General features: G+C 57.0%; 1 protein-coding gene and 1 long non-coding RNA gene across 4 annotated transcripts in view; one reads left to right on the top strand and one right to left on the bottom strand.

Annotated features, from left to right (window-relative positions):
* Positions 1–12,872, bottom strand: part of BCL9L (BCL9 like) — a 26,550-nt gene extending 13,678 nt beyond the window's left edge. The window contains exons 1-2 of one of the 3 annotated variants that reach the window (XM_049612215.1): positions 12,783–12,870; positions 6,304–6,361 (exon numbers count right to left, since the gene is read on the bottom strand). The gene's annotated coding sequence lies outside the window, so the exon portion shown is untranslated. Of the gene's footprint in view, positions 1–6,303; positions 6,362–12,782 lie in introns of all 3 variants that reach the window. The other 2 variants (XM_049612223.1, XM_049612231.1) reach the window with 2 other exon arrangements.
* Positions 12,873–16,596: 3,724 nt separating this feature from the next.
* On the top strand, positions 16,597–21,163 carry LOC125909358 (uncharacterized). The gene is made up of 3 exons (XR_007453664.1): positions 16,597–17,696; positions 18,845–18,942; positions 21,062–21,163. It is a non-coding gene; the product is annotated as an uncharacterized LOC125909358 (long non-coding RNA).
* Positions 21,164–26,829: the final 5,666 nt, after the last annotated feature.

The raw sequence follows: 26,829 nt of genomic DNA, 5'->3' as shown, positions 1-26,829 counted from the left end.
CCCCCGTCTACCCCTCAGGAGTCTGCCCCAGCTCCCAACGACCCCTCATCCTCACACACTCACAGGCCCAGAAGAGACCTGGAAGGCCTGGGGATGGGGGTAGAAGGGCTAATTCCTGGAGGGTGCAGTTTTTCACCACCGAGTAAAGGGGACTTCCCAGCACTAGAGCAGAAGCCCCTGGGATGAGTGAAAGGAAAGGCACCACCGGGCTCTGGGAACAGCGCTGTGGCTCCCTCTCAGAGGGTAGGGTGGGGAGTGGTGACCTGTGCTCACAAACAGGCTTCAGTCACCTGAGTGAATGGCCAGGAGCACACCCTGAGAACAGAGCCCAGGAGGCAGTTGAGACAAAGAACCTCAGATCAGCTGCTTTGCTGGTTGTCTTCCTTGGGGGAGGTGGGGGCTGGGGGGGTAGCCAGCGGACCTGACCCCAGCTGGGGGAGAAGACCAGGAGGCTTCCATGGATGCTCAACACAGAACCGCCACAGGTAACAACAGGCATTCACACACCGGTTGGCAACCTGCTTATTTCCAGCTGCCCCCACACTGGAAGCCCCTGCTTGGTTCGCCAGCCAGCCCACCGGTCTCATTGCCTAGCTCAAAACCATCCAAGAGACGCAGAGAGAAAATGGCTTGGAGGCTCCATGCTCCCCCCATACAGTGGGCAGACACCTCTAGAGAGGAAATGGGCTGCCTGGGCCCTCTGTGATGGCCGAAAGGTCAGGGCCCTGCTAGAGCAATAGGGGTAGGATTATTGTCCCCTGGCTCAGGGAGACGCAGCTCCCAAGACAACAAGGTCCGGGTGCCCCTTCCTCCTGGGTGTCAGGATACCTTGGTCCCTAGAAGCTCTCCCCTACCACCCAGGTCACTTCCTCTTCCTGAGGTGGTGACTCAGCCAAGAGGGGAGGTCAAGGATTCATACCCCAGCAGGAAATCTGCTCAAGGACCAAGGTATTGCTCTGGGACCCTCTATGGGGACTCGTAGACTCAGAGGCCTTCCCCTTGCCCTGGTTCCTAGCAGCTCTCCCCCTTTCCCCCCACCTCCTGCCAAAGGAGACCATGCAAATCAACAATTTTTGTCTGGTTGACAAACCACCTCACCCCACCTGCAGCCCCAGGGTGACGCCAGGCAACCTCAATTCTCCAGGGACATGGCAACTTCTGGCCCCAGACTACTGTAGTCTGGGGGCTCTGAACAGGGTGCTTCTGGGGGGGGGGGATGCTGCCCATTCTGGTGCCCACTGTCCCTTCTGGAGGCCGCAGAACAAGTGGCATTGCCTAGACAAGCCTGAAGTCACCTCACTTGGCTCCTTCAGCCAGTGCCAATGTGGCCAGGCCTTGGGACACAGTCATGCCCTGGCAGTGGGGTGCCCCCAAAGGCTGCTGCCCAATCCCTGGCTGCTCCCTCCCTCGGGGGGGGGGGGGGGGGGGGGGGGGGAGGGGGGGGGGGGGGGCACAAGGAAACAAGTCAGGGCAGGAAGCCCAGGCAGGCGGCGGGCACTCTGGGCCAGGCACAAACAGCCAACACAGGAAACCACAGCCCACCCCCGCCCACCCCACCCGCCCAAAGCTCTGGGAGAGAGGAGTTGCCAAGAGGCTGGTACCCCGACTGGGGCAAGGGCCTGGGGTTAGCCGGGGGCAAGGCGGGAGCAAGCAGTTCTTCAGCCTTCTCTCTGCCCCAGACCCTACCTGGGGAGGGGGAGAGGAAGCCAGGCTGGCAAGGGACGGTGCTGCCTCTTTAAATCCACCGAAATCCTGAGCTAGGCCCAACCCAGCTCTGGTTTCACAGGAAGGAAAGGAGCTCAGGAGCCAGTAGGGCAGGCGGTGGTGTCTGGAATTAGCCCCACCGGCCCAAATATATCTGGTCTCCGCCTGCCACCCCACTGGCACTTCCTGCCCCCTGGCACCTGCACCACGGTGGGGGTGGGAGAGGGTCTAGGTGCTACTCCCTACCCAGTGGGAGACCCTGGTCTCTGGAGTTGTCCTGTTGCTGGGTACACGTGGGTGGGAGGTGACCTCCCAAAGCCTTCCCAGAAGGGAGGAATGGGCAGGGTGGCTCCCTGAGGGCCCTCACCTGGCCTGTCCTCCAAGGGGTTAATCTGGCCCCTGTTGGGGGGCGGGGGGGTAGGGGTGGCCTAGGAACCTCCTCCAAACTGCCTGGCGGCTGGGAACAATGGGGCCATTGTGGGAGGACCGGAGTGCGGGCAGACTTGCTGGCACAGCCAGCCAGGCGGGACCTCACCCAAAGCCGGCCTGCCTGCCGCACTGCTCTCTCCCCCAGGTACTGCCAGCGGCCCAGACGTCCTCCCAACCCCCTCCCCTCGCCCGCCTGGCCCAGACCCCTGGCACCAGCAGCACCTGGAGGGCCCTCAAGCTCTGCCCACGTTGACATCCAGACTGCTCTGACCCTACAGGAAGCAGGGGCATGTGGGCCAGGGCCGGGTGGGGGTGGGGACTGACGAGACAGGATGTGTGCCTGTGATCCTCCTGCAGGGAAGACAGGAAGGCCAAACGGGGTTTCTGGTGTCAGTCCTGGCACCCTCAGGCCAGAAGGGCTTAGGGGATTGTGAGACCAGTGACCGGCAGGGTCCCCTGCCCCCAGGCCTCCTTTCCCACACTCATTCCATAAACCTGCTCCCTGAGGAGATCCTGCCCCAGCAGCCTCACCTTCTGGGGTCGGGACACTGGCAGGCAGTGCGAGTGATGCAGGGCAGTGAGAACTGGGTTTGCGGTCAGACAGACAAGGTGCCAGTGACATCCCGCCCTTTCTGAGCTATGGGACTTGTCCCTCTGAGCCCGTTTCCTCATCTGCAAAATGAGGATACATTTACAGGGTGAGATACGTATGACATACTCAGCCCTCAGGAAACCACCTTTGGCCCTGATATCCCCTTCTTTGCCCCCTGCATAGCACCCAGATATGTGGGCATTTGGTAAAGGTGGGCATTTGCCCTTGCAGTATCCAAGGGAATGGGGCCTGTGGACATCATATTAATGGTACCAAGTACAAACGCTGGGCTCTTCCTCTGCCCTTCTGGAAGAGGCCAGCTCCCTCAGCTAGCACTCCCCTGGGTATCAGTAGATGTACTGACATACACTTGAACCCAGAGTGTGAACCCCCAAAGTGATAACGTTCTCCGCTCTCTTAGCTTCGGGTGTGTGTCTCAAAGCCTCAGGAGGCAAGTGGGAGGGGTTTTCCTTCAGTAGTGGCCTGTATCCTCCAACCAGGCATCCCTCTGCCCGTCAGACCCCTTGGTAGTATCCTGTAGGGTTTGGGCTGGAGGAAGCTGGGGCCTCCTTTCTTGCCATGCGCATCTTTAAAGGGTGAAGGGTCCAAGAGAGCAAGAAAAGCAACTGGCACAGGCAGTTCTGGAAAGCACGGGTCCAGGGAGAAGACCTGTCCTCTTCTCAACTAGAGAGGGCTGTCCCTCTCAGGGTGGCTCCCCGAGCCCCCAAAGGGTTAACAAGGCCCTAAAAATAACCTGCTCCCAGCAGGACCCGCTGATTGGAACCCTCCAGCCATCTGTTCCCATTTTCTCCTGTTCACATTGGAACATCTGAAACCAGCCCCAGAGCCCCAGCCCGATCCCAAAAATAGCCCCAGCCAGCCCAAGGAACAGGCCCCAGGGGCTGGGCACAGGCAGCATGGCCAGCCCGGCAGTGAGGCATGGCCCAGGCCAACTCTGAGCCCTCACTTTCAGGCCCATAGAAGGGAGGTGTCCTCTCTGGTCCCAGAAGGAGGTGATGAGCAGAGCCAGGGTCTCCAGCCCACTCATCTTGGTACCAGGCCAGAGTACCAGGTCCTCATCTTGGTACCGACCAGCCAAGCCCAGGTCTCAGACCCAGGAGCCCTGGGATCCTAGCTCTGCCACATCTTAATCCACTTTGTCCTGAGATTTGAATACTCGCTCCCCAGAAGATCCAAACCACCCGTCTGCAGAGCTCCCCCTGTTGTGGGTACCCCATGCCTGCTGCCTACTCCTGGGCTCCTCATCCAGAAGTTCCCAAGCCTCAGCCCCTCCACTATCTCACTCCTACCCCAGGGCCCACAGGACCCTGCTCACCCAGGGTCACTCAGCATCCCCCCTGCCCCACGGTACACAGGGCTGAAGCAGAACTCTTTCCAGCACTGCCCACACTCAAGCAGCCCAGGAAAAGAGTCCTCTGGCCACGGTGGATGCCAATATGACCCCACCCCACCCCCGGGGGTTCAGGATGCCTCCTCCCTGCCGGCTTGTGTACAGCAGGTGCCAGGCAGGCCCATCTGGGCTTCTATACATATCCCGGGCCTGGGCACTGCTCTGCCACACTTGGGGAAAATGTCCAGGCAGGGTACAGGGAATCTAGGGGACCCTGGACCCTGGGGCAGGCCTCACAGCTGCCATCCAAGTCACAGCTCCACACTGCCATGGCTCTCCCCAAGGAAGGTCCCTGACCTCTTAGGCCAGGAAGGAGAGGAGGCAACCAGTTAAGCCATTTAAGGACAGAATGTAGCGTTTCAGCCTGGTGAAGAACAGAGCAGCAGGGATGGGATGGTGGGAGGGGTGCTAAAGTTGATCTGAGCCAAGCAGCCCGGGGGAGGGAAAGCTCAGCCTGAGAAGTGCTGGCAGACCAGGAGGGACATGTCCTAAGTCCCCCAGGCTCCTCTCTGGGCCTCTGGCTATTTGGCAAACTTGCAACCCAGATGTTGGTGGGCTCCAACGGTGGGGAAACTGAGGCAGCAAGAAAGTGAGTCTGGAAGGGTATTAGAATCCAGGAATCTGAAGTGCTGGAAAGGTTGCCCCCCACCCCCACTCCTCCCACCGGCCATCAGTTCTTCCCTGCTAGAGCACCACTGGGAGGGTCGGGGGTTCCTGCAGAAAGCCGTGACTAATAATGAAGAGAAGCAACTCTAGCGTTTATTGAGCACTGGCTCTGTAACATCAGACTGCCCCTAATGCTTCACATGCATGATCTGATTTAATCCTCTCCATAACGCCACAAAAAAGTACTTTCCTGATCCCCACCTTTAAGGCACAGGGAAGCTAAGTAACTTGCCGAAGGTACACAGTCCAGAATTGGAAGAATCAGGGTTTGAACCCACAGACCCGCCAGCAATTGGGTTTGTAACCATTTTGCAATACAGATTCACCCTGGATCGGCTTTGACGAGAGAACGGGTGCCCCTCACTCATTCCGCACACACTCCCTCCACGCCTGATGTGCACCAGGTCCTGGCTAGAGGCCCCCAGTTCCTGCCCAGGGAAGAGATCAAAGAGAGGGCACCAGTCCCCACCCCCTCAGCACAGGTGCCCTGAGAGCAAAGTTCTCTAGGGCCCCCAGTCCTACCCACCCCCAATCTGCTAAGTCCTCACCCATCCTGGTCCCTAATAGTGGGAAGGGAGCCAAGCAAGTTACCATGACAACAGCACAGGGCCCCAGCTGAGAGAGGCCCCTAGGCTGGCGGTGAGTCTGCCGCCCCTCTCACTCACCAGGTGGGGGTCAAAGGTCAAGTAGGACTCACTGGTGAGGGTGGAGTCTAAACCCTGCCCCCACACCTGCTCAGCCACACCTGTCACTGCTCCCCTCTTTTTTCAGGGCTCCAGTTGGAAACAGGACCACTTCCTGCCAGTCCCTGAGGGGTAGTGGCCTCCAGCAGGGAAGGAGGGTGGGGGGATTAGAAGCCCCTCCCTCCTGAGGACAGTCTGAGAGAAGGGCCTCCTCCTGGTCCTCAGCCTTCTCCAGCTTTCCCTAGTCAGTCCAGGAGCCTACAGGCGTGTTTGTTGTGAATTCAGAGAGTTGTTGCTAAGTAAGGAAGGGGGGGGGGGGGGGGGGGGGGGGGAGGGGGGGGGTGGTAGTAGGGAGAGAGCCTCTGTGTGTGTGTGTGTGTGTGTGTGTGTGTGTGTGTGTGTGTGTCTAGAGGCCAGGGCAGAAACCACATTACGGTGGCTGGTAGCCACCCTGGCTTTGACTCAGCCAGCTGAGGCCAAAGCCGGGACAGAGCAGGGCAAGTACTTGGGATGACCAGGAAACTGTACCTTGCCCTCCAGGGGTGATTGGCCAGGAGCTCCCCACCTCCCACCGGGATGGGATCCAGCTAAGAAAAGGACTGGGACTTTCACTGGAGTGGCGCTTTAACCCTTCCTGCCCCGCCCCGCCCCAAGGCTCCGCAGCTCCCCTCCAATGGGTGTAAGAGAGCGAAAGGAGAAGTGGGGGCAGAAAGCCAGGAGGAGGGCGCCCAAGACAAAAAGCCAAGCGGGAGACTCTGGCAGACAAGAGAGCAGCGAGGAGGCTGCGGAGGGCACACACAAGCACACGGAGCTCTCACCTCAGGAGCAAAGTGTGACGGGCTCAGGCTCAAGGGTGTGGTCTGGGAAGGGGGCTCCCTGTGGAGAGACGGTCAGAGCTAGAAGCCCAAGCCAGCAATCTCTGCCCCTGCTCCTCCCATAACCCCAGCCCCTCCCCCAACATGCACACCACATAAACGTGTACACACAGACACACAGCCTGCAGCTCCAGGAAGTCTCTGAGCAACTCGGACACCACCACCAACCCCCCCCAACTCCAGAACTTCTGTGGATTGGCTGGGAGCCAGGCCTGACCCAGCTGCTGCACCACACGGCTCCCCCTCCCTATCCTGGAAGCAGGAAAGGAGAAGGCACTGGAAGATGCCTTTGAGAGAGAGAGAGAGGAGGGGCCGATGACTCCCATGACCTGGCCTGAGGTTCTGGGGGAAAGGATGGATGGGGAGACCTGAGGACCCTGGCTTTCAGTGCCCGCCGCCCCCAGGGCTATCCTATGTCAGAGAAAAGAAGGGTGCCTCTCCTGAGCCCCTGTGTGGTCTCTTTGGCTACACCCCTTATCCCCTGAAGACGCAAAATCCCCACCGGCCTGGGTGGGAGGACCTGGGGTGAGAGAATCAGGCTTAGCCGTTCAGTAGGAGGGGGGCTGGGTGAAGCTCCCACAGGCAGGCGGGAGGGAGGCTGGTGGCTGGGCTCAGTTTGTACTGGGGGTCAAAGGGGAGTTCTTTTCCGAAGAATTCTGGGAGAGACGCCAACTAGAGCAAGCTGCTAACCACCCCTCCCTCTCTCTCTCTGCACTGGGGGCAGGGGGGTGTCCCTGCCAACCAGACTTAACCCTGTCCAGACTGTGTTGTTCCCAGGCCCAGGATGGGGGAGTTGGGTAGGAGACTTCCAGTTGAGCTCAACTTCCAGTTCAAGGGGGCAAGTGCAGAGTTTCTGCCAGAATGAAGCTGGTTCCACATAGCCCCATCTGGTAGCACCCTGCCCTACCGCCACCTGGGTGACTTTTCTAGGCTCATCTCCTGAAGGTGTCTGCAGTGACGTGTGTGTGCGTGTCTCAGAGACAGGGATTGAGAAACAAACTGAAAATTCCTTGCCAAAGCCCTCCCCTTGCTGGGTCACTGAGCACTGTACCAACCTGTGCCTCTACCCCTCCCTTCCTCCCACTGTGTCCTGGGACCAGAGGCCATGGGGGTGGGGGGAAAGGACAGCTTATCCTTCTGCCTACCTCCTGCTGCTGTCTCCACAGGCCCTTGACTCCTACAAACAGCCCCTGCCGTGGCCCTCTTCTTCCTCACTGATTTGACCCCAGTGCTACTGGAGGGAAGCATCCAACTGTAGCCAGAGATCCCAGGATGGGAAACTGAGTCATAGCGAGACATCAGGGTTTCCAGCGCCTGAATCCCAGGCTGACATAACAACATAACTCTGCTATCACCACCCTTGCTTTAGCCAAAAAAAAAAAAAACAAAAACCCAAAACCAAAAAACAGCCCCTCTGGCACCACCACCCCCTCCCCGCCCCACTGCAGAGCACAGTCTAACTGCAGAAGGGACGGATAAGATTCAACATCAGGAAGGACTTCCCAGGATCCAAGCTGCAATGGCAGCTGGCCCCACCCCAAATGCCTCATATTTCTGGGGTGAAACATCACACCCCTAGGATTCCAGCCCCTTCTGTCTTCCGTGAAGGTGGGAAACACAAACGTCTTGTGTCGTTTTACTGTCTGCCCCTAGCCAGAGAAGTCAACTTTCCTGAATCTTAAATTAGCCACCACCAAGCTCCCAGGTCTGATGTGGCTGGATGTTCCTCATCCCTGCGGGAAGGAAGTGACTGGGGTAGAGGGGTAATCCCCTTTCCTAGCCCTTTCGGGCACCGGGGCCTCCCTGTGACAGCCGCCACTGTATCATCAGGTCAAGAAGAGGGTGCACTGATAGTTTGGGGATCCCTCAAGATGCTGGGCATCTGCGAGGGGCAGAGGAAGAGAGCCCAGCCCTGGGGATAGTTTATCCCAAAGTCTCCCCACTCCACCACTTTCTCTCCAAGGACCACGGAACTGCCAGAAGCCTTGGCCCCACTCCAGGAAACCTCCCTATCAAGGGACAGAGGACTCCATGTCCCAGGTCGCTGCAGGGAGACCTGTGACGACACACCCCAGACATGTTCAAAGGGAGGAGGAGAGAAGTGAGAACAGAAGCAGAGCACACACGTGCACAAACGCACACACATCCACACACGTACACTCATCAAAGAGACACAACCCCAGGCGTATATACCCACTCCTTACAGATACTCCCCGTAGGTGCAACTGAGACACGGACACAATTCCCAAAGATACACATCCGAGATACCTCCTACAAGTAACCCCAAACTCCCTAAGAATGGCTCAAAACCCACAGAGGCTGCTATCCTCATAGAGAATGAGGAGATCTCAAGAATCACAAAACACATGGGCCAGTCACACAGAACTGCTGACAGAAGATACACCCACAGTGGGATACACACACACACTGGCGTGCACGCGCACGCACACACGCAGAGTAGTATGCACGTGGCTGAGTGTTAGCACTCAAACTCACACACACACACACCCTGGCAATGCACAGCGTGAGGTCAGATTGGAGGACTAAGTTCTGGGCTAGTGGGGAGGAGGGGAGGCAGAGGGGGGTGGAGAAGTACTCAGGGATTTCAAAACAATCTTGGTTTCGAAATGCTGGAAATGCTGGATTCAGGGCCATTCCCAGTTGAGGCTGGGGGGGGGGGGGGGGGGGGGGAGGAAGGGGGGGGGGAAGACAGGCCAGTGCAGGGCCACCAGCCCTTTGGAGGAGGGGGTTGGACAGAGGGAATCCCAGCCTCCTCTGGGAGAAGGGGGCCTAGAAGAGACACCAAGGTTAGGAGGGGCAGGTGGTCCAGGACCAAGCAGGAAGGGCCTGGGGTGGGAAGGAGGCAAAAAAAGGAGAGGGCTCCCCTTTGGCCACTGACTGAAAAAGTAAGAAGACAGGGAGGTCACCCCTCCCCTGAGGAGTGAGAGGAAGAGGGAAGCTGCCTGTGCCCACTTCCCCAGTTATGGGCAGTGGTAAACACCTTCTCCCCTACAGAGTAGCCCCCTGGCTGCCCTTCTCCACCAGCTAGCAGAGCCCCAAGGTGGGCCCAAAGCTAAGGGGTCCGAGAAGGTGGGGGGATAGCTAGGGCCTGCAGGGCTCAGAGATCTTTCCTGGGACCCGAGCCTCCCCATACTCAGAGCAGGGTGGGAGACAGCTGCCTGGGAACCAGGAGCTTCCCTCTTCTTCATGGGGGGGGGGGGGGGGGGGGAGGAGGCTTTGGGGAGACTGAGGGAGTACAACACACCCCCGCACCCAGGAAGTCACCCCTTTCCTCCCAGGGCAGCAGAATGCCCTCCATGCCCCTCCCCCAACCTCTGGGGAAAGTCTGCAGTTCTCTCCCAGGGAGGGGAGGTCAGGCCAGGCTGGGGGTGGGGCTCTGGAGGCCTGGCCCTGGCACCCGGCAGAGGAAATTCCAGGCTGTAACTCCAGGCTGCCTTTAGGGCCGCCCATCCAAGTGGCATGCAGCACCTCAAGAGTGCTAGTACGGGGGCGTCCTCCACTGAGACCCTCAGCTCCCAGCCTCTGGCTACCTAGCCCTCCAATGGGCTCTAGCCCCAGCTCTAGTAGATAAAGGACAGGACCTGGGGAAACTTAGGACTCTCTGGGCGAGCCTCCACCAGCCCCATCCCGGCCCCTTGGCCACTCAGAGCCTCCTTTTCCCAGATCCCCGGGGGGCAGCCCCTACAGTGTGGCTAAGGGTGGGCAGCTGCCAGGGCTGGCAGGCAGGGGCACAGATGCCAAACTACAGCAGCCGGGCGCTCAACAGGTTGAGCCAGTCCCTGGAACAGCCAGCCCCACCCCAGGGAGAGCGGGCCTGGCAGAGGCTCCCTGCCCGCGGCACCCAGCCTGTACCCGCTTGGCTCCCACGGCTGCCCACTTTCCCACGGTGCCATCCCCCTCTGCCCCCTCCCCCCCGGGTCAGCACCCGGGCAGCGCCCAGGGCTCCTGGCGCAAGGAAGGGATGCCATTTCCCCGTCACCCCTGGATGCCAGGCTCTTGGGGTGCCTCACTACCAGCAACCAAGGAGCCCCAGAAGAGCAAGCATGGCATCAGGACAACAAGAACTCCAAAGTGCCCCCCACCTCCTTGCAGGCTTTTCCCGGTCCTGGGGAGACAGGACACTCAGACACCCTGGCTCCCTGCAGCTGCCCCGTCCCCTGGGCGCTGGGGCAGAAGTTCAGCCTGTGGCGCCAGAGGCAGTGTGGGGGTGCCCCCAGATCCTGTCTCAGACTCCCTGGAGGAGGGGCTGCAGAGCTGGGTGACCGCTGGCCCCTTCCGCTCCCACCACAGCTTCTGCCACCTGCGGCGCTGGTCCCTTCCTTCCACCCCACTCCTGGGCTCCACGGAGCTCCGTCCCAGCCACTCCCCCACAGGCAGGCATCCCCCCTTTGCAGGCATCTCCTTTAATCTAAAGCAGGTGCCAGGCATTCCAGCCCTGGCTGAGTCGACATTGCCACCCACTAGGCCTCTGCCCAGAAGGCTACTGCCCTGCTCATTCATGGAAGTCGAGTCCCCAGCCCAGGGCTCCCGCTTAACCCAGGTACCCAGACACTGGGGTGGGGGCGGGGGGCGGGAACTCCCCAGACAGGCACGGGCGCCCAGCACAGGTTCAATAAGCAAGTTCACTGGACCCCACCTTACCACTGCTGTGCTAGCCCCAGATTTCTGTGGACCACCAATCCCTCTCCAGGACTCTGTAATCTCTTCCCGCCTTGACCCTCAACCCCAGTAGTTAAAGACTCCTTTTGGACCTCCACATGGACCTCCACAACCCACCTCTAGCCATAGGGCCCCTGCTATCCCAAGCATAAGAGTTACTCTGGATCTAAGATTATGCCATTCTATCCCCGACCAGCACCTTCGGAAACATTAAGCTCCCCTTCCCCTAATCAAGAACAACACAGGTAAGCAGAGAACCTCTGGAGGGAGGCGGCGAGAACCAGACCAGGTTCTCCAAGGCCAAGGAGCCTGATCTCTTAGGGGAGTGAGCACCTTCCTCCCTTACCAGACTTCCTTGGCCCCTCACCTTCCTTGCCCATTCTCACTGGGTCCTGAGGCTTCTATCAGCAGACAATTCACAGATGACACCAGGAAGACAGGGCCTAATCACGCTCTTCCCCTGGGGCCATGAAAGCATGGTCTTGACCCAGAGAAGGCAAGATGGTGCTGGGGGTTGTGGGGGGCAGAAAAGCCAGGCCCAACAGAAGTGGCTGCTTGCTGGAGAGGCTGAGGAGCAGGGAGAACCGGGGCAGTGGAAGCCCACCCACCCTGGAGGTCTCACTCAGAGAGCTGCCCAGAGGCATCAGTAGGATTCCAGCTGATACAGTGTGCAGACAGCTTTCCTAGGTAAAACAGGAAACCAAGGCCAAAGATCAAGTGGGCCTCAAGCCCCCTATCCCATGGCTCAGTCACATGCCCAGCTCACCTTTCCCAAGCAACACTTTTTCTCTCTGCAGCAGAGCACCCCCCACCCCCCACACCCAGACACAGACACACACCCCAAGCAGCAGACAGACTGAAGGAGGAGAGAGGAGGGGTGTCAGAAAAACCCGGAAGGAAGGAGGCCGGACAGACAGACAGAAGCAGATCCTGGCTTCACTGCTCCAGAGAGACACCCTCCAGACTCCCAGACGGTGAGGGACACTCTCTTTCTCTGCTCCCAAGAGGGAGAAGGGGAGAGTAGACTTAGTGTCTCCTGAAACCAAATTCCAGTAGCTCTGGGACAGGACATACCCCCAGACAAGTGAGAAGCCCTAAGCCTCACTTCTCTTCCCCATATGCCTCCCCCACGGTCTCCGGGGGGACCAAGGCAGAGGGAGCCTCCCCTTAGCAGAGCAGGGACACCTCCAAGGAACTGTGTGACTGCCCCACCCCCCAGCCAAGCCCACACCACTGAGAATCCTTGGCCGGGAGACTCCTCCAGTCACAGCCCCTGCTGCACCTAGGCACTGCTTGGGGGCAGAGGGTAACCCCAGCAATCTCCAATCCCAATGTACCTCTTTCTGGAGGCTCCCATTAACCAGGGGAGGAGTGCTGGGGTGCTGAGACCCAAGGGGTTGGTGAGCCTGGGAGGGGGACTACATCTCCCAGAAGCCCCCAGGGCAGGGTTGCTGCTCCAGCTGGCCCAAGGCCGGCCTTGTTCTCTGCGCTAGGGTGGCAGGGTCCCCTGATTGCCCCTAAGCCCTCCCCCCTGAGCTCTGGGGCTGCCAACCTGATTGGGGGCCCAAGAGTAGCCACCACAAACCCTGAGGGCGTCCCCCACCCCTTAAACAGCCTAGGGGTGCGTGCCAGAGGGCAACAATCAGACTGTGTTCCCCCTTCCCAGTTCGAACTGGATCTCCCTCCTCGCGCCTCTGCCTGCCTGGCATGACTTTCGCCCTCGGCCCCAGCCCACCCCTCACCTCGCGCCGGTCGGGGGTCCTCACGCCAGGCCGGAGCTGGACACCATGACCAGGTCAGGGTCGGTGACCGGATTGGGGTCCTCCGGGTTGCCAGTTGGAGGTGCGGAGGGGGGCGGGCAGGCGGTGATCTTTTGATGCTGGATGCCTTGATCTCAATACCAGCCCGGGCCGGGAGAGGGTATCCGGGGGTCTCTGGGCGCCTGGGTTCCTGCCTCCCAACCGCCGAGCATGGTCTTGGGCGCCGGACACCGGCGGGAGAGCGTGCACACCCGCCCGGCCCGGGGCTCGGGGCTGGGGTCTCGGCCCCGAACCTCAGGGCTCCGGCTCCTGCTCCTCCTCCCTTCCTTCCTTCCTTCCTTCCTTGCTTGCTTCCTTCCTCCCTTCCTTCGCCTCCTCCTTTCACTTTCCCCGAGGCCCGCGGGGACGGCGGGCGCGGGGCGGGGAGGGGGCTGTCTGGGCGCTTATTGTTGGTCGGACGCCGAGGGTCCGGGTCGCAGCCCCCGGGCGGCGCGGCGCCGGGGGACCCAGGCGTGCGGGCGTCCGTCCGGCTGGCTCCGGGCGGCGGCGGTGGTGCAGCGGCCCCGGGTCCGGGGCATGTCCGGCCACTGGCTCCGCCGCGCGCCGCCGCCTCCCCGGGCTCCCCTGCGCTGCCGGAGCCTCGCTCGCCCCTCCACTCGGCTCCTCTCCCCAGCCTGAATAAGCATCGGGGCTCTCTGGCTGCCTCCTTCTGCCTTCATACCAGAGCCCGGAGAGGCCCCTGTCAAAATAAGAGCTCCCCCATCTCGCTCGCCTCCTCGCCCAACCCGGCTCCCCCAGCCTCCCAGTGGTCTGACTCGGTAAGGCGCCCGGCCGGCTGGCTAGCGGGAGGCAGGTTGGCCCGGGGGCGGGGAGGGGGCTTCTACCCTTCTCTCCTCCCCATTCCTGAGGACTGGGCACGAGACGCCCCAACACCATCCCAGGCAACAGAGAGATTTGACAAACCTACCCTCCAATCTACACTGATTGGAAGGAGTGGGAGTTGCCTGGACTTCCCGCAACCCCCAACACACACACACACACACACACACACACACACACACACATACTGGGTCCCCTTTTCACTGTACCCACCCACATTCATTATGCACTGAGCATCTCTTTATTCATCTTTCTTTCCTAGTAGATCATGAGGTCCTTGAGGACATAGACTGAGTTTTTTCATCTCAGTCCTTAGCCCAAAGTGAATGCTAAGAAAATGTTTGTGGAAGTAAAATCCTTGTCTTCGCAAAAGAACTCTCTCCTAATCTCAAGGTGCTCCACGCGTGGGCGCGCGTGCACACACACACACACACACACACACGACTCTATAGGAGGATAGATGCAATGAAAAAGAAATTGTAAAGCCCTTTTAAAAAGCATTTCACCAATGTGATTTCGGTGTTTACCACAAGCCCGTGAGAAAGATGTTATGGCCCCATTATATCGGTGAGGAAACTGAGACTTGCATTTGTTAAGGACTTCCTCAGGTTTATACGGCTAGAACGTGGGAAGCCCAGAAGTGGAATTCAGGTCTCCTTATCCCAGGACACTTCCCCTGTATCCCATTGCTCCCACCTAAAATTAATACCAACAAGTAACAAGCATGGGCTGCTTCAGAAAGAAGACCAGCAAACCTGTTTGCTCCCAATATTCAGTTCCACTGCCCTCTCTCCTCCCCTTCGAATAGATGGTCCCCAGATCGCCTTACAGACCGCCCTCTCTCCTGACTACCTCTCCTTACATCTATGCCACTCAACTGAGTGCTTACTTAACGTTTTGTTTCTCCTGTATATATGTTTGGTTGCCCCAAAAGATTGAGGGCCCAGACCATGCTTTCTATGCCTCTACATTCCCCACAGCACTCAAATGCTGGGCTCATAGTAGGGCTTTTGTAAACACTTATTTGGTGAGTTGATAGTGCCAGCAGCTGGGGCCTGGGCAAGGTCTGAGGAGGCACAGGTGGAGATGAGGGACAAACCCTCAAAAACAGATAACCCCTGTGTGAGCCTCACATCGGTTTGCAAATCATTTTCATGCACATTATCTCTAGATCATGTTTCGATCCAATCAACAAAACTTCCCCAAGTGCCTACTAACTGCTGTGCCAAACACCAAGCTGGGTCAGGAGTTGAATCATCACAACCTCATGAGGTAGGTATTCCCACTTAAAGGAAAAGAAGACTGAAGCCCAGAGAAACTGAGCTCAGGTTTGAAAGATCCTAGAGCCTAGGCAGTAGGCTAATTTCCTCTCCTCTCTCCAGGGTCCTGTGGATATACGTGAGCCACCAAGGCAAAAGGGCCATTTCTCAAACAGTGTGCTGGTTAGAAGGTAGGGCCCACCCCATTTGTGTGGATCAGTCTCCTCTTACATACATGACAAACCACATGGGCTTGTTATGATCCGTTTGGCACAATGCCCGGTTCACGGGAGGTCCAGAAAACTGTTCGCAGGAGTGAGAGCTGTGTTGTAAGAGGTCTGTTAAATGTGGTACACAGTAAGTTCAAGCGTATTCGGCATGTCCTGTGGAGCAGCCATGTAGAGCGCTCCCCTGGGTGGGGCTGTGACTCATTGCCCCAGCGTAGGTTCCAGGTCGGGATGCGGAGCTGAGCTCCGAGCAGCCACGAGTTCTGGGTGGAACCCTGGAGCGAGCGAGGAGAGGAGAGGGGCCGGCGGCCCACTGCCGGAATCGAGCGGCTCCCTCTACTGGCGAACTCGGGGAATCACCAGGTGTTTCCGTGTATCTGTGTGTCACCGTGTCACGAGGAGTGTCACAGGTGTGTCAGCGAGTGTCGGTGGAAGTGCCAGCACGGGTAGAGGTGAGTGAAGGTGCCTGCTCATGGAGCAGGGTGGGTGCGACAGTGCCATGCGGGCCTGTCTCTGCAACCACAGAATGTACACACACAACCGTATCATGGAATACAATTTACTTTGGGGCTGGAGGCGGAGGGGGAGTGAGGAGGGCGGCTCTAGGGCTGCATGTTATCAGAGATTACTTCGTGAAGTGATTAGGACGAAAGTCGGTTCCAGCTGAGACTCCTCACCAACCCCATACCGATGGGAGGAATTCAGGACTGAAGAACAGTTCTTGGGAAGGCACTCTATCCCCTAAAGGAACTGACGACCCAAGAAAGGGTTAACGTTGAGCCCTACAGTGGCTTCAATCATTGGCTCAGAGCACTGTCAATCAGAGTTCTGGGGCGGGGTTCTCGGGCCGCCTGCGGACTGCCCAGGGCCCCTCGCTTGCCCCTAGACCCCCACATCATTTTACTTCTGGGCTGCGCCCACACCCCTATCTTGGTGGAGACACCTTCCTGGGCCTGGAGGAAGAGCAGATCCGGGCATCCTGGCTTCCCCACTCACTCCAGCTGCCTGGCTTCCTGATAGATGGTGATTATTATATAATAGACCTGCTGGACAGAACCGTGCCAGCGCTCGGAACACTTTGCCCCCTCCTCGAAGCGTGCCCCAAGGTCTGGCACCAGCCGCACCAGAGCCCGCCGCCCAGCTCTGCCGGCTCCCCCAGCACCACCTCCATCCCCGGGCGGGAGACCCCTGGGCCACCTTCCCCGGTGGACCTGGGGCCACGTCTTGGGATGGGGCGGGCGCCAGGCTGGGAGTCGGGCGGGCGCCCAGCAGGTCTCAGTGTCGGCCTGCAGAGTTTGGCTTTACCAGCGCCTCGCCGGGATTGTGGGACCCACCTGGCCCCTCGAACCTGAACTTGGAACTTGGGAGCCAAAAGAGGTGGGGATAGGGGGCGCGGGGGCCAGGGTGGAAAGGGAAAGAAGTTTGGGAAAGGTGCGGGGGCAGGAAAAAGGAGCCTGGGTGAGGGGGCCGGCAGGGGCAGTGGGGGAGGGACTCTTATCCTGACAGGGCTCCCGCCTTCCCCGACTGGAGGGTTTGGAAAAACTGAGCAGGCAGCCAAGGCTTGGCTGGAAATCCTGCAGCCCACCCTCCTGGGGACACAAAGCTGGAGGGCGGAGGCAGGGCGGGGGAAGAGAGCACGACCCCGGGGAGGGCAGGGCCTCTTTTGGGGCTGGGGGCCCAGGGGCCAGGTCCCTGGGGAGGGGGTTCCTGGCGCTGTCTCCCTGCAGTCTGTTTCCCCCTTCTCCTCCACTCCCCCTCTCCTCGCCCCCCCCTCCTCCCCCTCCCCGGCTCCAGTCTTGCAGATTGCGGGCAGACTTAACTCCTTGAGTGCCAGCCTGGTGGACTCCGAGGTGGTGACGCTGGGAGGGAGGGAGGGAGGGAGGAGACTCCGGACCCCACTCCCACCACTGTTTAACACCTTGTGGCCCGGAACGCAGTCTCGGGATCTGGGCTGGTCAGAGCCCTGGAAGGTTGCCTGGTACTCGAGGAGAGATACACAAAACCCGGCACCCGAGAGCTGCGTAATCTGGCCCATTCTGCTGCCAAATCTTAACCGTCTACACTCCCGCCACCCCGGTCCTCTGTGTCTCTCCCTCCACTCTTCGGCTACCCTCCCCCCACTACCCGACCCACCAGTCGTTACAAAGGTCCCCGACCGACAGAAGGCTCGTGAGAACCCAGAAGTCTGGGTTCTGTGGCTGCCCCAGCATTCTCTGTATCCTCTGTGAGGCCCAGCGCGGGTGACCACAACCCGTACCTCTTGTGCCTCCAGGGGGCTCCTTCACCTTTCTGCGGAGGTAGCTGCCCAACTGAGGCAGGGAATGGTAGCCTCCGCCAGCCCCAGCTGGAACAAGGGCCTGAGTAACTGGAAACCCTGACTTCACCTCCACCCTAGCCCCTTTCTCGGGCACCACCCCCTCCGCCATCAGATTGGCCTTCCAGTTCGGCTCTGAATGACTCTGCCCGAGCAAAGAAAACCAGGCCAGGCAGGAAGGGGTTAACGGAGCTAGCCGACTCCGTGTGAGAGCCAGGTGAGGCACCGCCCATCTTGGCCCTCAGGTGTGTGTGGGTGGGGACGTGGAGGGACACCGACCTAGGGGCCGCTTTTTTGCCCCCTGGTGGCTAGATCTGGCCTAGCAGTGGCAGGCGGAAGCTGCGCGCCGCGCCGGTGGGGATGGGTGGAAAGATTTTGCAGACAGTTAGAGGACTCCTCCCGCGCCAAGAACACTTCCGGAGGGAAAGAGAATCCTCTGGGAGAGCTCGTGGAAGCAGGGAACTCCCACAGGCCCTGCCATGTCCCCCTCACTCAGCGGGCTGCCTCAGCCACTTCCAGATCTTTGCCCTGGGGGACTCCACTCACGGGTTTCAGGTGCCCAGGGACCTGGAAGAGGGAGGAGGGAGTGAAGACATAGGCTCTGTCTCAACCTAATAGAGGAGGTCAGTCGCGGGGCGCTGCTCCTCACCTTCTTTTTCTTCTTGTGCCCCAGCCTTCCCAGAACTCCCATTCCCTCTGGACCCCAGCATCAAATTCAAACCTGTAGTCAGGCTTCGGAGCTCCTACCAGCTACCCTGGCACACCTCAGCTACCCTCCCCTCCAGCCAAGCGGCCCTCTGGGTTTCTCCTCATAAAAGAATCCCTCTTGAGGGGTTCTAGGTGCTCACAACCGCTTCCCCTTATCCCCCTCAGGGCTTGAGACCCTTCCTCCCCTCCACCCCAAGCCCTTCCAGGTTACTGAAGGCCTTGTTCTTGCGGGCTTCCTTCCTTCCTTCTTTTTTTGTGTTCCTTTCAATTGGCTCACTTCCCTCCCTCTCCCCATTTCCCATTATCCTCTAAGACTTTCTCTTTCTTTCTTTCTTTCTTTCTTTCTTTCTTTCTTTTTCATGTTTATTTGTTTTGGAGAGAGAGAGACAGAAAGTGCATGCATGGAAGGGGCAGGAGGGGCAGAGAGAGAAAGAGAGAATCCCAAGCAGGCCCCGAGCTCACTGCCAGAGCCCAACTCGTGACCTGAGCCGAAATGAAGAGTCAGGCCGACTGAGCCACCTGGGCGCCCCAAGAATTCCTTTTTATATAGGCACTTCATGCACACAGGGACCCTGACTGACTCAACATTTCCCTTTTCCTCCTGGAATCCTTCTCTGGCCAACCCATGGACTTATTCATTCAAAAACCATTTTTCAGGACCTACTATGCACTGGGCACTGGATGAGACGATGCGTCTATGTTGGGGAACAAGACAGATGTGTCACCCTCAGAGCCTGCAGTCTAGGTGGGGATGGGTAAATGAACAAATGATCTCAGTTCATTGTCATGAAGCCTTGGGGAGCATCTCAGAGAGACACCTATCCTGGACTTGGGAGTCTGGAAAGTTTCCGGCTTGGGAGCAACATCTGAGCTGAGACTTACTCTAGCCTAAGGTGTGGTTCTGCCCAGGTGAACAGTACATCTCACTGGAGGCCTAAAGATAGAACAAGATTCCCACAAGGGACCTCACCAGATGTTGGGGGGGGGGGATCTCTAAGGCTGCACTCCCAAACAACCCATTTCTTTTTTAAGATTTTATTTTTTGGGGCGCCTGGGTGGCTCAGTCAGTTGAGCTTCCTACTTCGGCTCAGGTCACGATCTCACCGTCTATGAGTTCGAGCCCCGCGTCGGGCTCTAAGCTGACAGCTCAGAGCCTGGAGCCTGCTTCGGATTCTGTGTCTCCCTCTCTCTCTCTAACCCTCCCCCACGCATGCTCTGTCTCTCTCTGTCTCAAAAATAAAATAAAACATTAAAAAAAATTTTTTTAAAGATTTTATTTTTTATTTTTCTGACTTTTTTTGAGATTTTATCTTTTAAGAGCCCACAACCCCAAGATCAAGAGTCGCACGCTCTACCGACCGAGCCAGCCAGCTGTCCCCAAACAACCTATTTCTAATAAATTTTCCAAGTCCCAAAAGAAAGAGGACTAACCTGAGAATCTAGAGTATGTGACCTTGGCCTAGTCACACCCAGTCTCTGGGCCTTAGTTTTTTCAAATGGAAATCAAGAGGGTTGGAGTTTATCTTCAGGCTCTTTATCAGGAAGATAGCAATTAAATAGAGGGCTTGGTTAGTTAAGAGAGAAATATTCACTTAGCTCTGGTGGGCTTGGGGAGGGATAGCAGCTTTCAGAAGCCCAGGAGAGGCTACCACAAGCAGGGGCCCAGAGAAAGCCACCTCCTACCCCTCACCGTACACGTTGACTGGCAGGTTTTTTTTTTCCTTCAATGTTTATTTAAATTTTTTTATGACAACGTTTATTCATTTTTGAGAGACAGACCGCGACGGGGGAGGGGCAGAGAGAGAGAGAGGGAGACACAGAATCCCTAGCAGGCTCCAGGCTCTGAGCTGTCAGCACAGAGCCGGACGTGGGGCTCGAACTCACAAACTTCGAGATTGTGACCTGAGCTGAAATCGGACATTTAATCAACTGAGCCACCCAGACACACCCTATTTATTTTATTTTTGAGAGAGCGAGGAGAGAGAATCCCAAGCACGCTCCACGCTATCAGCACAGAGTCCCACATGGGGCTCGAACTCACAAACCTGTGAGATCACGACCTGAGCCGAAAACAAGAGCTGGCCACTTAAACGACTGAGCCACCCAGGAGCCCCATCGCCTGGCAATTCTGAGTGCTGGAAACATTTAATTTCTGCCATCAACTGAAGGCAAGAGCCCTTCTAAGACGGTGCTGGGAGGAGCGAGCAGGGGGGCAGGGAGCACACATAGGATACATTTAGTTGCCGCATTAATTTGCTCTCAAGTGTAGCACTCCAGAGCTTTTGTTTTTTTTTTATTTTTTTATTTTTTTTTAATTTATTTTTGGGACAGAGAGAGACAGAGCATGAACGGGGGAGGGGCAGAGAGAGAGGGAGACACAGAATCGGAAACAGGCTCCAGGCTCCGAGCCATCAGCCCAGAGCCTGACGCGGGGCTCGAACTCACGGACCGCGAGATCGTGACCTGGCTGAAGTCGGACGCTTAACCGACTGCGCCACCCAGGCGCCCCCAGAGCTTTTGTTTTTAATAGAATGTTCGCAGGTAAGGAAACTGAGGCCCAGAGTGGTGAAAGGACTTGCCCCACACCACGTGGCTGGTGAGCAACGGCTAGAAGCGATGCCCAGGCCTCCTGATTCCCAGTCCAGACCCTTTCCACCACACCACTGTAGCATTTGCTTCCAACTTTCCATTGGACTTCTTCCTGTGTCTGGCTCATTTCCCTGGGAGGCCACGAGATCTGGGAAGGCAGGCTTGGCCTTCTTATCTGGACATCCCCCAGAGCCTGGTGCGGAGCTCTGAACACAGGGAGGGGTGCCCAGATGCCCCAGGCACCCCCATCCCCCCTTTTCTGTCTCATCATGAGTCTCTTTACAGGCACGGAACTCTCTGGCCCAAGGGGAAAATGGCACCCCTGGACTGTGGACAACCCCCTGAACGAGGCATATCCTCAGTCCCAGCAGGGCCTAACGCCTGCTCTGTGATGGACTTCCGGGGGCCTTATTTTCTCCATCTGTCAAGACCCACAGCCCCTTCTAATTGCTAGGGTACTTGGAACTTGAAGTCCCAGATGAGGAAATGTTTTTACAAGACGTAACTCTGAGGTAAGGGAAGAAGCTTCACGATCCAGTCTGTTTCGCAGAATCCCGCAGCCTCGGGACCCCACCCCGTCTGCTCCATCTGCTGGGACTAGGGTACCGCCTCACGGGGTGCCCACACCCTCGCACTGTGCTGGACCCCGCGGAAGTTGCGGGATACGAAACCTGAATCTATTCTGCGACCCCGCCAACTAATTTCCCACAACCGAAAATAATTTCACCAAGGAATCCCAATTTTCACTTGTATCTCTTGGGGCTGCTCCGGTTTATTACCTACAATGCCGCTTGTTAAAATTCCCTTCCCCCTTTTCTGCTACACCTTGCAGCAGCTACCTGTCTCTCTGCCTCTCTCTGTCCTCTGGAGTCAACAGAGCTTTTCTGCCTCTCTTTGCCCGCTCTCTTCTCCTTAGCGTATGGACTGGCTTAGCCTGTCAGGCTTCATTATTTTCCGTTTCTTTCACCCGTTACCCAGATTCTAACACACAAGGAAGCTGCTTGGTTCCTGCCTCCTGTTTCTCCCCGGCTATCCCTCCAGTTCTCTGTATCACAAAAGCCCTGGAACTGAGTGGGCCTAGACAAGATTTCCAACAAGAGGTGAGGGATAAAATTATCTTGGGGTGGGGGCAGGGAGAGGAGAGGCAGAGGGAGGCCGAGAACAGTCAATGATGGATAAGTTTTGATCCTCTAACAGGCACCTGCCCTCAAGGAGCTTATGAGGTGGAGACAGTTAAAACACAATAAACGTTGCTAAATAATTGAAAGATGTGGACCTGATGTGATCAGCGCGGCATCCTCGGGGAGACCTGTGGAGAAAGAGGAGATTGACCTCAGGTCCAGGGGAGGGCAAGGGCTTAGTAAGGGGCACAGAAAGAAGAAAAGCAATGGAATCACAGATCTTGGTGGGAAGGGGCCTCAACAAAGAACAGCTACCTAGTTCGGGTTCTTTCTGATGCTCAGCTAACAGCCCTGGCAAGCAGGGGATCAGTCACAGTCTTCTTGAACACCTCCAGCCGTGGGAAACTTACTGTCTCCCAAGGAAGCCAGTTCCATTTATGAACATTTGTGGGGTTTTTTTTTTATTTCTTTATTTTGAGAGAGAGAGAGAGAGAGAGAGAGAGAGCTTGTGCACCAATGGGGGAGGGGCAGGGAGAAAGAGAGAATCCCAAGCAGCCTTCATGCTGTCAGCACTGAGCCCGATGCGACGCTTGATCTCATGAACCATGTGATCATGACCTGAGCCGAAGTGATGAGTCAGACATTCACTTAACCGACTGAGCCACCGAGGTGACCCTGGTTTTTGTTTTTAGTTAAAGTTATTTCATGTATTTAAAGTAAGTCTAGGCCCAACATGGGGCTTGAACTTACAACCCTGAGATCAAGAGTATATGCTCTACTGACTGAGCCAGCCAGGCAGCCCTAGGAATGAACATTTGTTTTTCCTTCCTTTGAGCTGAACTCTCTCCCAGTGGTCTTTACTTATTAGTCCGCACGCGCTACCTCCTCGGGTCACAAAACATAAGACTAGTTCTTCCTCCTCATGATAACCCTTCACTTATTTGAGCTTCAATGACTCCTGACTCTTCTCCTACCCAACCTAAATATTCCCAGTTCAATAAACCCTCACTCCCACGATAACACCTGGCCAACTTAGAGTCAAGCAAGGCTGTCAATCCTCTCCTTTATTCCAAATACCGTATCTCTATTAATACGACCTAAAATTGAATTTACTTTTGGCAACCGTATCATGCTGATGACTCAGACTGAACTTACTAAACCCCTCATTTCTGTGATTCTGTTTCACCCGAACTGCTTCTTTTTCTTTTTTCTTTTCTTTTTCTTTTTTTTTTTCTCACGTGAACTGCTTCTAAGCCTCACCATTGTACAATGCTGAGGTCTTACACGGACCTTTGATCATTTCATCTTGTTAAGTTGGCCTGACATTCTACGTATGGAGATGATTGGGGGATCCTTATCTTGTCCTTCAAAGTGTTTACTATCCTTCCAGGGCTATATGTGTGAAATGTGCTACTACGTTTTCATATCAGATAATGATAAAAATATTTAACAGGACAGAGATGAAGACAAAACTCTAAATGACACAGTTGTCCTCCTGGTTGATACCGGTCTGTGTCACACTGAGAAGATGATACATGGTTTTGTAGGTGGGATGGGGTCAGATGGTAATGAGCCTCCAACATGTAAAGAAAGAATAAGAAAATAGATTCAGAAGGTTTTTGAGCACAAGAGTCTTATGGAAACAGGTTGATATAGGGGCGCCTGGGTGGCTCAGTCGGTTGAGCGTCCGACTTCAGCTCAGGTCACGATCTCGCGGTCCATGGGTTCGAGCCCCGCGTCGGGCTCTGGGCTGATGGCTCAGAGCCTGGAGCCTGCTTCCGATTCTGTGTCTCCCTCTCTCTCTCTGCCCCTCCCCCGTTCATGCTCTGTCTCTCTCTGTCTCAAAAATAAATAAACGTTAAAAAAAAAAATTAAAAAAAAAAAAAGAAACAGGTTGATATAGCAAAAAATAAAAGAAAACACCAACTTTGGAACTCTGCACATCTGAAGTTGAATCTCAGCTCGGTCGCTTTCTCGCTGTGGAACTTTGAGCAAATTAACCACTCAGAACATCAATTTCTTCTCTTGTAGTATGGGATAATGCCTCCTCGACTGTGGAGATTAAGTGAGATGATATATATGAAAAGCCTCATACATAAAAGGCTCTCAATAAACTAAGAAGAAAAAGCAGGAGAAGGAAGGAGGAGAGAAGAAAGTCGTGTTTAGAGCAGGGTTGGTTTCGGGGGGGGGGGGGGGGGGGGGGGGAAGGGCGGGTAGGGGTGGCAAATTTATGATAGGCCCAAGGAAAAAATCCCAGTGTAAAATGAGCCTCTGGTGAGGCCCAGATTGACTGGATGCTTGGTCTAGGGCAATATATACGAAATGGCGGAGCGCTGGAAGTGGATGTGGGTGACATTTCAAAAGGAGAAGTGATTCACCTTGGATTCTGGCTACGTGTGTGGAGAATGACAGAGAGGAGACACGGGAGCACAAAGAGAGGAAATGGATTAGGGAAGAAGGGTTCAGGGGCGTCTGGGTGGCTCCAAGTGTCCGACTTCGGCTCAGGTCATGATCTCACGGCTCGTGAGCTGGAGCCCCGCATGGGGCTCTGTGCTGACAGCTCAGAGCCTGGAGCCTGCTTCGGATTCTGCGTCTCCCTCTGTCTCTGCCCCTCCCCGGCTCATGCTCCGTCTGTCTCTCAAAAATAAACATTAGGGGCGCCTGGGTGGCTCAGTTGGTTAAGCGTCCGACTTCGGCTCAGGTCACGATCTCACAGTCTGTGAGTTTGAGCCCCGCGTCGGGCTCTGGGCTGACGGCTCAGAGCCTGGAGCCCGCTTTGGATTCTGTGTCTCCCTCTCTCTCTGCCCCTCCCCCATTCATGCTCTGTCTCTGTCTCAGTCTCAAAAATAAATAAAAACGTTAAAAAAATTAAAAAATAAATAAACATTAAAAAATTAAAAAAAAAATAGAAGCGTTCGTGTTTAGAGTGGTGAAAGTTGGCAGGATAGTAGGACATCCCAGGGGGTATGACCAACGAGCGGGTGGAGAGATTTAAGGGGAACTGTGTGCAGAAGAAGTCAGAGGGAAGGTTAGGTGTTTCGGAAGCACCCTGGTAGCTGTAGCCATTGGGTCAGGTCTCTGAGGGTGAGGTGGGAAGGTGGGAATCGAACCGACAACGGTAGCCTGCAGGATACCCCAGGGCCACGCTGATTTCCCCCCCCCCCCCCCCCCACCTGTCAGAGCTGAACCGGAAAAACTCGACCTTACATTCACCTTTGCATCATGGGCCTCAGTCCAGGGCCTGCTGGGACCCGAACCCTGTCCCTTCAGGCCTCTCTGCTTCTCGGCCCTGATATCAGGACAGGAGTTCTTATCTGGTCAACAGACTCTAGCTTGTTGCTACAATCATGGGCTGGAAAAGGGAGAGACAGGAGGGGACCTGTAGAGAGAGATTTGGACGGAAGCGGGTGGGGACAAATGGAGAGCGAGTGAGAAACACACAAGCTGGGAGAGGCAGGGCAAGGTGGGCACCACGAGTAGGTAGAAATGCGGGCTGATGGAGGAGAAAAAGAGAGACCGAAGGAGGGGGCAGAAAAAAAGATTTGCCGAGAAACTGATGAAGTGCAACTGAGAAAACTGTTGCCATGGTGACGGGTCCAGAGGAGGGAGTAGGAATATCAATCGGATTATGAGTTGGGGGAACGGGGAGGGGGTCGCTCAAGACCCAGAGGCAGTGCCCCCCACCCCCGCTGGCCGGCCCCAGCAGCCCTCCCGCAGCGTGAGGACCGCCTTCCTGAGAGGCCTCCCAGAGGCCAGCCCAGGGAGGACCGTGGGGACAGAAGCATGGGAGGGGCCCAGGGCTCTGGCACTTTCTCCCCTCCTCTCCAGCCTGGGCTGGCACAGATCTGTACCCGCCCCCCCCCCCCCCACCTCAGCGTGCCTCACTGGCTCTGGGACAGCCTGCTCCACCCACCCTACTTTCTGTCCTCCCCACGTCTTCCTCCTCGGAGCCCCCAAGTGAAGCGCGGGGAGGGGACTTGTGTTAAGAACCTACTGTGTGCCCCGCACGGTGTTGGGCACCTCGCGCCTTGTTTCATCCGGGGCCTCACCGCAGCCCCGTGGGCTAGGTGCGCCACCCCCACTGGCAGACAGGAAACCCAGACCAAGGTCCCAAGCTGGAAAGTGGCCGCCGCCTAGCTGGCCCATCTGCTCCAAAGCCATTTTCTGCCCTCCGAGCCCCCTGCCTACCCTTCGCGGCCTGCTTTCCGCCCCCTCAGGCCAGGATGGGAGGTGCTGGGGGGAGGACCCGTTCAAGGCTCGAGCTCCATTCCTAGAGACAGAGAATTGGGGACACTTGAGGCAAATGTGCCACAGCCAGCACAGCCTCCAGGCTAAGTGGGAGGCGCAGGGGAGCTCAGAGCTCAGGGCCAGGGGAGTGGGGAGGAAGGGCTGAGGGGGAGAGGACTGTGGGGCTGAGGGGAAGCTCTGAGGCAGGCGTTTCCGGCAGAGCTGAGGAGAAACTTCCAGCAAGGCCCAGTGGGGAGCACTCAGGCTTGCAGCGTCTGAGCTGGTGAGTGAGTGTGGCTGGGGGCTGGTGTTTGATTGCAGGTCCCTGCAAGTGGAAGTGGCTATGTGGTGGCGGGGGGGGGGGGGGGGGGTGGGGGGGGGGGCTGTCTCCCTCCCCCTCCCTCCCCCTCCCTCGGGGCGGCTGTACAAATAACAGTTTTGTAAAGGGCACCGGATCTGATGCGCATATCAAACAGGGCCTGAGGAGATGGGAGAAGGCAGAGTTCAGGGCTGTGACCTTGGGTAGCCGAGCCAAGACTACCCCTCCCTGCCAGAGGGTGGAGTGGGGTTCCAGAGGATTCTGACCCCTTCCCACACGCCTTGCTTTTCCTTCTAGCGGCCACCTTGAAACACCTCCCTGTTCTCTCTGGGGATTGGCTGGAGCCACAGCCTAACCCGGAAGTGGCTGGGGGGGGGGCAGAAATT

Source organism: Panthera uncia, chromosome D1, assembly GCF_023721935.1.
Source record: "Panthera uncia isolate 11264 chromosome D1, Puncia_PCG_1.0, whole genome shotgun sequence".
Taxonomy (NCBI): Eukaryota; Metazoa; Chordata; class Mammalia; order Carnivora; family Felidae; genus Panthera; species Panthera uncia.
This window is presented reverse-complemented; position numbering and strand designations above follow the sequence as displayed.